Consider the following 10,993-nt stretch of genomic DNA (forward strand, 5'->3'; position numbering starts at 1 on the left):
ACAAGGGTAATGGTGGGGGCGGGGGGACAGGTATGTGTGGTGGTGGTGGTGGTGGGGAGGGGAAATATCAGTGGAAGTGGCACCCTAGTTTTTGGGTTTCTCAAATCCCCACCAAAACAAAAAATAAAAACAAAGCAGAGCAACCAGTTGGCAAAACCAAAAATTCACGGGCAACATTTGCAACAAAACTAGGTGACCAGATATCACCACAAACCCCAAACTATTGAGCAGTGGGAACAAACTCCCAAAAGCCACAAGACCTGCTTGTTATGGGTGTTTATGCAGGAGAAACAGGAAGACACAGGGTGTCAGAGGGATATGAGAACAGATGAAACAGATGGTCCAAACAACCAAGGGAAGGCATGGCAGGCCACTCTGACAAGAGTTAAAATGGAGAGAGGTTTTGCCCTCTCCAGTAGCAAGTCAATTGCTACATGTCAATATGGCCTAAAGAGGCAGGAACAACCTCACCCCTTTGAGCTCTCCAAACTGACCATCCCCAGCTCCCCCCACCCCCCCCTTTTTTTTAATGTTTATTTATTTTTGAGAGAGAGAGAGAGAGAGAGGGAGAGAGACAAAGTGCAAACAGGGGAGGGGCAGAGAGAGAGAGGGAGACAGAATCCGAAGCAGGCTCCAGGCTCCGAGCTATCAGCACAGAGGGAAGGGCTGATGTGGGGCTCGAACTCATAAACTGTGAGATCATGACCTGAGCCGAAGTCGGCTGCTTAACTGACTGAGCCACCCGAGGGCCCCTCAGGGCTCACTTTCAGGATAGGTCCCATACTGAAGAGAAACTGCTGAAAGAAAAATCAAACTTGATCAGGATAGGGACAGCAAAGACAAAGGAAGAGAAGGTCCACATAAAGGCAGGGTAGGGGTATGAAGTCAGGAAATCTGAGAGCAAGCTGTATTTTTTAACATTATCTCCAAACAACAGAAACAGGAGCTCTGTCAAAATAGGAAAGCTACCTGAACAAATCCTTCAGAAAAATTAAATTCAGCTAAAAATGAGCAACAGGAAGTGTCAGATTAAATCCTGTACAACAAACAATAAATAAACGCTCTACAAAATTACCATAAGAAAAAAGAGAATGGGGGGCACCTGGGTGGCTCAGTTGGTTAAGCATCCAACTCTTGACTTTGGCTCAGATCATGATCTCACACTTAGTGAGTTCAAGCCCCACATCAGGCTGTGCGCTGACAGCCCAGAGCCAGCTTGGGATTCTATCTCCCCCCTTACTCTCTGCCCCTCCCCCACTTGCTCTCTATCTCTCTCAAAATAAATAAAAAATAAACTAAAAAAAAAAAAAGAAAAAAGAATGAAGAACAGAAAAATGTTTTTACAAAAAGAAAGCATGCCAGAGAGATATGCTCAGAAAGTAGAATATTATAACATTTTATTTCAAAATGAACTAAAAGACATCAAGAAAGTGATATGAGAAATGAAAGAATAACACAAATCGGAATATTAAGAAAACTAAAAAATGTTTGAAATGAGAGAACTCAAGGAAAAATTAGAAGTAAAAGAAAAAAACATTTAGAAATGAAGATGAAACTATAAGGAACACTAGAGCAAATAAACACAATAAATAATGCCTTAAAATTATCAAAGATGTGGGGCACTGTCTGGCTCAGTTGGTAGAGCATGTGACTCAGGTCTTGGGGTCATGAGCTTGAACCCCACTTTAGATGTAGAGTTTACCTAAAAGAAAAAAAAAATTGAAGAGGAAACAATTTTAAAGTAAAAAAAAAAAAATGAAGAAAGATGGTTCAAGAGAAAGTGACAAATAGTAAAGACATAGAAGATACAAAATTCTTGGCTCACCTTTTTATCCCCTTAGGCATCTTTCTTTGAGCATCTTCAAGAGCTCCACTAATAGGTTAATAGAAATCTCTGAAAAAGAAAACCAAAGCAAAGGCACACAAAAAAATGCCAAACAAAAGCAACCCAAAAGCTACTCAAGACTTTTCTGAAATTAAAATTTTCAAAACTAGGGGCACCTGGGTGCCTCAATCCATTAGGTGTCTGACTCTTGGTTTCAGCTCCAGTCATGATCTCACGGTGTGTGGGTTTGAACCCCGAGACGGGCTCTATGCTGACAGTGTTGACACTGCAGGGGCTGCTTGGGATTCTCTCTCTCCCCCTCTCTCTCTGCCCCTCCCCACCTCTCTCTCTTTCTCAAAATAAATAAAATAAAATAAAAATTTAGGGGTGTCTGGGTGGTACAGTCGGTTAAGCATCTGACTATTGATCTTGGCTTGGGTCATGGTCTTGTGGTTCGTAGGTTGGAGCCCCACATCGGGCTTTGGGCTGATGGTGCAGAGCCTGCTTGGGATTGTCTCTGCTTCTCTGTACCCCTCCCCCACTTGTGCACACTCTCTCTCTCAAAATAGATAAATAAACTTAATTTTAAAAAATGTATTTAAAAAATTCAAAAAATTTTCAAAACTAGGAGCACCTGGGTGGCTCAGTCAGTTGAGCATTCAACTTTGGCCCAGGTCATGATCTTGTGATTCACCAGTTCAAGCTCCACGTCAGGCTCTGTGCTGACAGCTCAAAGCCTGGAGCCTGCTTCAGATTCTGTGTTTCCCTCTTTCTCTCTGCCCCTCTCCAGCTCACTGTCTCTCTCCCCCAAAAATAAATAAAAACATTAAAAAAATTTATTTTCAAAACTACATATTAAAAGAACATAGAGAGGTGGGAATGCAAGCTGGTGCAGCCACTCTGGAAAACAGTATGGAGGTTCCTCAAAAAACTAAAAATAGAACCATCCTACCACCCAGCAATTGCACCACTAGGTATTTATCCGAGGGATACAAGTGTGCTGTTTTGAAGGGACACATGCACCCCCATGTTTATAGCAGCACTAGCAACAATAGCCAAAGTATGGAAAGAGCCCAAAGGTCCATCAATGGATGAATGAATAAAGAAGATGTGGTATATATATACAATGGAGTATTATTCGGCAATCAAAAAGAATGAAATCTTGCCATTTGCAACTATGTGGATGGAACTGGAGGGTGTTATGCTAAGTGAAATTAGTCAGAAAGACAAAAATCATATGACTTCACTCATATGAGGACTTTAAGAGACAAAACAGATGAACGTAAGGGAAGGGAAACAAAAAGAATATAAAAACAGGGAGGGGGACAAAACAGAAGAGACTCATAAATATGGAGAACAGACTGAGGGTTACTGGAGGGGTTTTGGGAGGGGGGATGGGCTAAATGGGTAAGGGGCACTAAGGAGTCTACTCCTGAAATCATTGTTGTACTATAAGCTAGCTAATTTGGATGTAAATTTAAAAAATAAATAAATAAAATTAAAAATAAATAAATAAAATTAAAAATAAATAAATAAAAGAACATAGAGAGGGTAAGAATGGAGGCTCAAATTCCAATTGTGGCCATCATTTCCACTCTGGGAATAGCCCGAAACAGCAGGAAGAGGCCAGCCAGTCCTTCCAAGGGCAGCAGCTGGGGGTTACAACGCCAGGAAGAAGAAAAAAAGTGTCTGCTTCCAGCTTTAGGTGGGGTATTAGCAGGGAAGCTGTGAGTGAAAATAAAGTGGTGCCCTCTGATTTCAGTACAGGACCTATGGAAAAAGCTGCCAAGCCATTGCCATTTAAGGATCCAAACTCTGTGTGCACTCTGGCCATGGTGGCGCGGTAGCTGGCAAGAACAGAACCTGGAAGAACCTGAAACAAATTCTCGCTTCTGAAAGGGCATTGCTGTGGCAACTGAAGGATCCTAACTACTTCAGTATTGATTGATGCTCCTCCATCCTTTAAACCAGCTAAGCTATTCTGATGGTTCAGGTCTTCTTGCCAACTACTCTGACCCCCCAGATAAAGCACCATTGAAGAATTTTCCTATATTCGGAAGCTGCCATCCGACATCATCACTGGTTAAACTGACCCTGAAGAAGGCCACAAGCATCGTTTCCTGAGCCTTGAAAAATGGAGACCAAGTGGGAAACTGTTTCAAAGGCAAACTTTGCACTCATGGTTTTGTTTCATGGAAATAAATGTATTCTGCTGTCAATCTGGAAATGTCAGTGCTCTGCCTTGGAAAAAATGTTTGGCTTTAAGGTTTTTTTCCCATTTTCCCTCCAAGGGAAAGTTGGTAGAGCGTGCAACTCTTGGTCTCGGGGTTGTGAGTTCGAGCACCACATCTGGTGTAGAGATCACTTAAAAAATAAAATCTTTAGAGGCGCCTGGGTGGCTCAGTCAATTAAGTGTCTGACTTTTTTTTTTTTTTTTTTTTTTTTTTTTTTTGAGTGGATTCTTTCTTTCAGAGAGAGAGGGCACAAGTGAGTGAGGAGAGAGAGAATTCCACAAGGGGCAGAGACAGAGAGAGAAGCAAGCTCATTTGAAGTGGGGCTCAAGCTCACCCAAAGCAAGTCTGAACTCACGAACCATGAGATCATGACCTGAACCAAAGTCAGATGCTTAACTGGCTGAGCCACCCAGGCGCCCAAGTGTCTGACTCTTGATATCTGCTCAGATCATTATTTTATGGTCATGGGATCAAGAGCCGTGTCAGGCTTGTGCTAAGCTTGGAACCTACTTGGGAAATTCTCTCTGCCCCTTAACTGTTCTCTCTCTCAAAATAAATAAGTAAACTTAAAAATAAATAAATAAAATATTTAGGTGCACCTGTGTGACTCGGTTGGGTGTCCAACTCCTGATTTCAGCTCAGGTCATGATCTCATGGTTCATGGGATCAAGCCCCTCATCGGGCTCTGTGCTCTCAGTGCAGAGCTTGCTTGGGATTCTCTCTCCCTCTCTGTCCCTCCTGCATGCTCTCACTCTCTCTCTCATTCTCTCAAAATAAGTAAATAAACAATAAAAACAAAAACAAAGCAAAAAAAATGAAATCTTAAAAAAATATTTTTTAATTATATTTCAGTTGTTGACTCAAGTATGATCATTTGACAAGAAAAAAAAAAGAATATAGAAGGCACCTAAAAATATTGACCTACAATGACTAACACCAACACATATTCTAGTAAATTTAAAGACTTTAAAGAAAAAAAATCCTTTGACCAGACAAAAAGAGCATAGACTCATAAGGGTCAAATTAGATACTTGTCAGATGTTTTGACAGCAATGTTTTATGCAAGAAGAAAAGGAAGTTAATGTATTTTAAATATTTAAGACAAGGACATGTGAGCCAAAGCAAACTAAACTTCAACTATAATGACAAATTATTGTCAATATGCAGGAACTCAGGGAATATTGTTCCCATGAGTCCTCCCTAAGAAGCCCACTGGAGAACGCACTTCAGACAACCAGTCTGGAGAGACATCAACATACAGGCTCTAAGTAAACATTATTAATTACTTATTAATTACTTATAGAACTGAGACTAAATGAAGGTTCAAAGAGAAAGTATAGTATATAAAGGCCATATGATCTAACAGTGTAGATATTATAACCATAAAGAAATAGGGGCACCTGGGTGGCTCAGTTGGTTAAGCGTCCAACTTCAGCTCAGGTCATGATCTCACAGTTGGTGGATTCGAGCCCCACATCGGGCTCTGTGCTGACAGCTTGGAGCCTGGAGCCTGTTTTAGATTCTGTGTCTCCCTCTTTCTCTGCCCCTCCCCCACTCATGCTCTGTCTGTCTCACTCTCTCTCCCTCTCAAAAGTAAACATTAAAAAAATAAAAACAAAAAGAAATGGGAGGAGAATGGGGACAGTATTTGCAAAAAAAAAAAAGTATTGGTTTTCAAGAATCATAATTGATGGAGGTAGTATTACTAGTCATTCTGAGACTATTTCATGTATAATATGGGTTAAAGCAAATGAGTAACTCTGAAATATTCCAATTCTCTCATTTCTGTGCCCTTTAAAAACCATGTTTTTTTGTTTGTTTTTTTTTTAAAGAAGTCCAAGAATTCTGAGCTCCTGGCCTCTGAGTGGGGGTCCACCACCTGGATTGGGAAGTTCTGGAGACTGAATTTATGCCACAAAGCACTGACTCCACACTCAGCTCTCAGGGGCAGCAGGTTGGAGCTTCAGAGCACAGCCCCCACCCATTCTGCCCAGAATCCGTGACCACCTGCCAAGATGTGGCCGGATGGTACACACCAGTCCTGGTACATGGGGTCACCATGGTTGGAGACACTTTCCCAAGAAGCTGCCCTGATCCTATAACCAGGCCCTTCTCTCTGACATGAAGAAGCTTACATGAGGCACAGGGTTTGGTTGGCTGGAGACTTATTATTATTATTATTATTATTATTATTATTATTGTTTATTTTTGAGAGAGAGAGAGCACGTGTGAACGCACAAATGGGGTAGGGGTAGAGAGAGAGGGAAAGAATTCCAAGCAGGCTCTCTGCTGTCAGCACAGAGTCTGCCGAGGGGCTTAAACTCACAAACCTGTGAGATCGTGACCTGAGCCAAGATCAAGAGTCAGACACTTCACTGTTCACTGACTGAGCCACCCAGGCGCCCTAAGGAGGCTTTTGATACAATATGTTTGTTTCATTGTTTATTTATTTATTTTTTTTCAATGCTGGAATCATCTCCAATTTGGTCATTATTTTGGCCAGAGCAAAATACCAGGTGAAATTTTGAAAAGAAAGAAAACTGTCCCATTAGGGATTAAAAGACAGTCAGGGCTCACCATTTCTGTAAATCTTCTATAACTTGAGTTGATGTGGAATTCACATGGAGGATGAACATGCCATTTGCCCTGTAATGCAGGGCTGGCTTTACAGGCTGGCAATCTGTGCAATCATGCAGTCACTTAGCAGGGCCCGTGCTGGGGCGTCTGGCTGTGTCAGTAGGAAGAGCAAGCAACTATTGAACTGGGGGTTCTGAGTTTGAGCTCCACGATGGGTGCAGATTACTAGAAAAAATAAATAATAATAATAAATAAGAGAATTCCAAGCAGGCCAGGAATCCCAAGCAGGAGCCAGACATAGGGCTCAATCCTACAATCCTGGGATCATGAGCTGAGCTGAAATCAAGAGTTAGACACTTGACCCAGACACCCTGGTTGATTATAATATTTAAAAGCTTTATTGAGGTATAACTGACATACAATAAATTGCAAGTGTATAAGTTGATAAGCTCTGACATATGTATTTAAAACTATCATTACAATCAAGATAATGAACATATCTATGACCCCCAAAGTTTCCTTTGGAGCACTCATTTCTTTTTTTTTAATAGTTTTTTAATGTTTATTTATTTATTTTGAAAGGGAGAGGGAGGTAGCAAGCATGCAGAGAGAGAGGGAGAGAGAGAATCTCAATCAGGCTCTGCCTGCCCAACATGGGGCTTGAACTCACGAACTGTGAAATCATGACCTGAGCTGAAATCAAGAGTCCAACGTTTAACCAACTGAACCATCTAGGTGCCCCTCAGGAGCACTCATTTCTAATGCATCACTTGAGTATGGCTACTTTTGGGGGCAACTGCTCACTGGGGTGGACCATCTGGTGTGGGCAGCCCAATGGTAGCAGTGGTGCTGCCTTAGTGGTGGTTATGGGGGCTGCCACTTACTCTCTCAGATTTCACTTATGGCTAGTTCCTTCTCATTTTGGGCACCAACCAGGATGTTACTCTCAGAAGGCCTCTCTGACACCTCCAAATAAGAGTGGATGCTTCTTCTGTGCTCTCCCATTGCACCTACTCTATCATTGGTCTCCTTTTATGGTTATTGATGGTTTAATTACTTCTCTTTCCAGGGAGATTGCAAGCTCTTTGAGGGCAGAGACTGTGTCTATGCTTGTTTAGCATTATATCCCCAGTACCTTGAGCATATGAGGTCTTCAATAAATATTTTTGGAAAGAATCAATTAATTAATCAGGGTTTTAGGTGTTGAAGATGTGAAGATGAACAACATTACATTCTGCCCCAAAAGGCTCATGGCCTAATGAAAGGGCAGGCAGGTACATAGATTCGTTGATCTCTATGAAGTACAGTAAGTGTTGTTTTGGAGTACAGCACCACACAGGCACAAACGGAGGCCTGGTTATCTGTTTCTGCAGGGGACAGGGTCTGACAAGGTTTCAGGGTGGATGTGGTGCTTGAGTTAGGATAACGAAGATAGATTCCAGGGCAGAGGTTCATGGCTGATGTAGGTGGATTAATGGCTCCTAAGAATGTCCAAATCCTAATCTGTGAAACCTGTGAATATGTTACTTACATGACAAAAGGAACTTTGCAGATGCAAGTAAGTTAAGAATCTTGAGAAGGGGAAATTTTCCTGCAGTATCTGGGTTGGCCCAGTGAAATTACAACAGTTCTTAGAAGAGTGAGGCATGACTGTCAGGGGAATTTGAAGGTGTTATGTTGCTGACTTTGAAGATGAAGGAAGAGGCCCCAAGCCAAGGAATGCAGATAGCCTCTAGAGGCTGGAAAAGAGAAGGAAACGGATTCTCTCCTAGAGCCTCCAGAAAGAATTCAGTTCTGCTAGTATCTTGATCTTGGCCTTGCAAGACCCATTTCAGACTTTTGATGTCTAGAACCGTAAGATAATAAACCTGTGTTGTGTTAAGCCACTGAGTCTGTGGTAATTTGTTACAGCAACCATAGTAAGTAATACAACAGCCCCCCACCCAAGACCTTCCTATGTGACTTCCATACATTCATTGATTCATTCATTCAGTACCATGCCCTGTTCTAAATGCTGAGGAAACAGCAGTAAAATGAAAGACAAGGCCTCTACCCTCAAGGAGTCTATATTCTAGGGAGGGTAGACATTTAATGGATAATTCAAGAAATAACTTCAGTAGGAAGTGGCATGATGAAAACAAAACAAGGTATTGGGAAGTGATCACTGGTGTGTGTGGGGAGGGGTTCCTTTAGTCAGAATGGTCAGAAGGAGATTCTCTGAGATGATGTTTGCACCAAGCCTTGAATGAGAAGGAGCCAGTTTTTAAAAATTTTAAAGCTTCTTTTTATTTTAGAGAGAGATAGAGCGCCCCGGGGGAGAGGGGCAGAGGGAGAGAGAGAGAGAGAGAGAGAGAGAGAGAGGGAGAGAGAGAATCTCAAGCAGGCTCCATGCTTAGTGCTCAGCATGGAGTCTGATGGGGGGTTTGATCCTATGACCCTGGGACCATGACCTGAGCTGAAATCAAGAGTCAGATGCTCAACTGACTGAACCACCCAGATGCTCCAAGAAGGAGCAAGTTGTATGTTGATCTGAGGCCCTGAGAAAGGAATGAGCTTGGAATGCCTTAAGAACAGAAAAGAGACCCATGTGACTGGAGCAGAAAAAATAATGGGGAGGAGGTCAGAGAGGAAGGGAAGAGCCAGATCACGCAGAGGCTTGTATCCATAGTAAAGAGCTGGGATTTTATTTTGTATTATTAAAAAAAAATTTAAGTTTATTTATTTTTGAGAGAGAGACAGAGCATGAGTGGGGAAGGGGCAGAGAGAGGGAGACACAGAATCTGAAGAAGGATCCAGGCTCTGAGCTGTCAGCACAGAGCCTGACATGGGGCTCAAATCCACAGACCTCAAGATCATGACCTGAGCTGAAGTTGGACACTTAACTGACTGAGCCACACAGGCTCCCTGAAGTTGGGAAGATTTTATTTTAATTGCAGAAGGAGGCCTTTGGAAGGATTTAAGCAGGGAAGTCACAGATTGGATTTTTTTTTTTTTAAATAAAATAAATGTCACTATGCAGTGAATGAACTGTGACAGGTAATAGTCGGGGCAAGAAGACCAGTTATGAGGTCACTGCTGTAATCTAGGTGAGAGGCAATAGTGGCTTGGACCAGAGTCATAGCACTGAAAAAGAAATCTTCCACTTGTCCTTCAGTCACCCAGTTCTTCCCCCTGGAGGCAACCATTGTTACCTCCTAATCCACTGTTTATCTTGGAGATCCTTCTAGAAATGTTCCATGTACAAATACAGTAAATGCATTAAAAAATTCTTTTTTAATGAGAATTTGGGAAGGTTAGTAGGAATGTAGCCTACTTATAGAGTCATAAGAGGGTATGTTGTAAGTAAGAAATTATCTTACTAGATAAAATTGTCCCTAGAGTAGAAAAGGGCAATTTACCACTTCAGTCCTAATCCTGTACTGATTGAACAACCCTTGGTTTTATTGTTTCATCTCCTGAGTTAACTGGCAGGGAGAACTGTCCCAAGGAAGTGACTGGTATTAATTGTTTTGCTACAGAGTGGTGCCATTAGAAAAATACAGATTGGCATCTTGGCTTTAGGGACAGCTAGACAAAGAAGACAAAATTTGGAATTAGCTCCAAACCTGGGCTTTGTAACTTATTTGTGTTTAAAACATATATAAATGGGGGAACACAAGTGACCAGAAAACCATGACCTTCATACAGAAGGCAGGGTACCTTTGGCCTAGGCAAGAGTTGAGACATAAAGATACTGGGAGCTGGTGGCACTGCAGATGCATGCCAACGGAACAGAGTGGCCAGGAAGGAAAGTTCTCAGAGGACGTGGGCAGCAGAATGCTATGCCCCTGTCCCCAGGGGCTTTCTGATGAAGACCATAGGGGTCCTCAACTTTTCTATGCTCAGCTCTCCACACCAGTGCTTTCGCATATTATATTATCTGCACCTTACCCCCCTTTCTAACATCAGCAGAGGAATTATTCCCATCATATAGTTACATGAAGATGCTTCCTAAAACAGCCAACAGTTTGCTTTCTGCAGTGTTATCTTCTTTGCTTTTGGAGCAGGTATGCAATTATAGCATTTAAATGTTGTCCTTCCTTCTCTCTCTCTCTCTTCCTTCCTTCCTTCCTTCCTCCCTCTCTTCTTCCTTCTTTCCTTCCTTCCTCCCTCCCTCCCTTCTTCCTTCCTTCCTCCCTCCCTCCCTTCTTCCTTCCTTCCTTCCTCCCTTCCTTCCTTCCCTCCCTCCCTTCCTTCTTCCTTCCTCCCTTCCTCCCTTCCTTCTTCCTTCCCTCCCTCTCTCTTTTTTCTTTTTCTTCCTTCCTTCCTTCCTGCCTCCCTCTCTTCTTCCTTCCTCCCTTCCTTCCTCCTTCCCTCC

At 42.3% G+C, this 10,993-nt stretch overlaps 1 pseudogene; it reads left to right on the top strand.

The window, feature by feature from the left end:
- Positions 1-3,267: 3,267 nt before the first annotated feature.
- Positions 3,268-4,052, top strand: LOC121041090 (INO80 complex subunit C-like; annotated as a pseudogene).
- Positions 4,053-10,993: the final 6,941 nt, after the last annotated feature.

The sequence above is a fragment of the Herpailurus yagouaroundi genome, unplaced genomic scaffold, assembly GCF_014898765.1.
Source record: "Herpailurus yagouaroundi ecotype Mexico unplaced genomic scaffold, PumYag 182, whole genome shotgun sequence".
Lineage (NCBI taxonomy): Eukaryota > Metazoa > Chordata > Mammalia > Carnivora > Felidae > Herpailurus > Herpailurus yagouaroundi.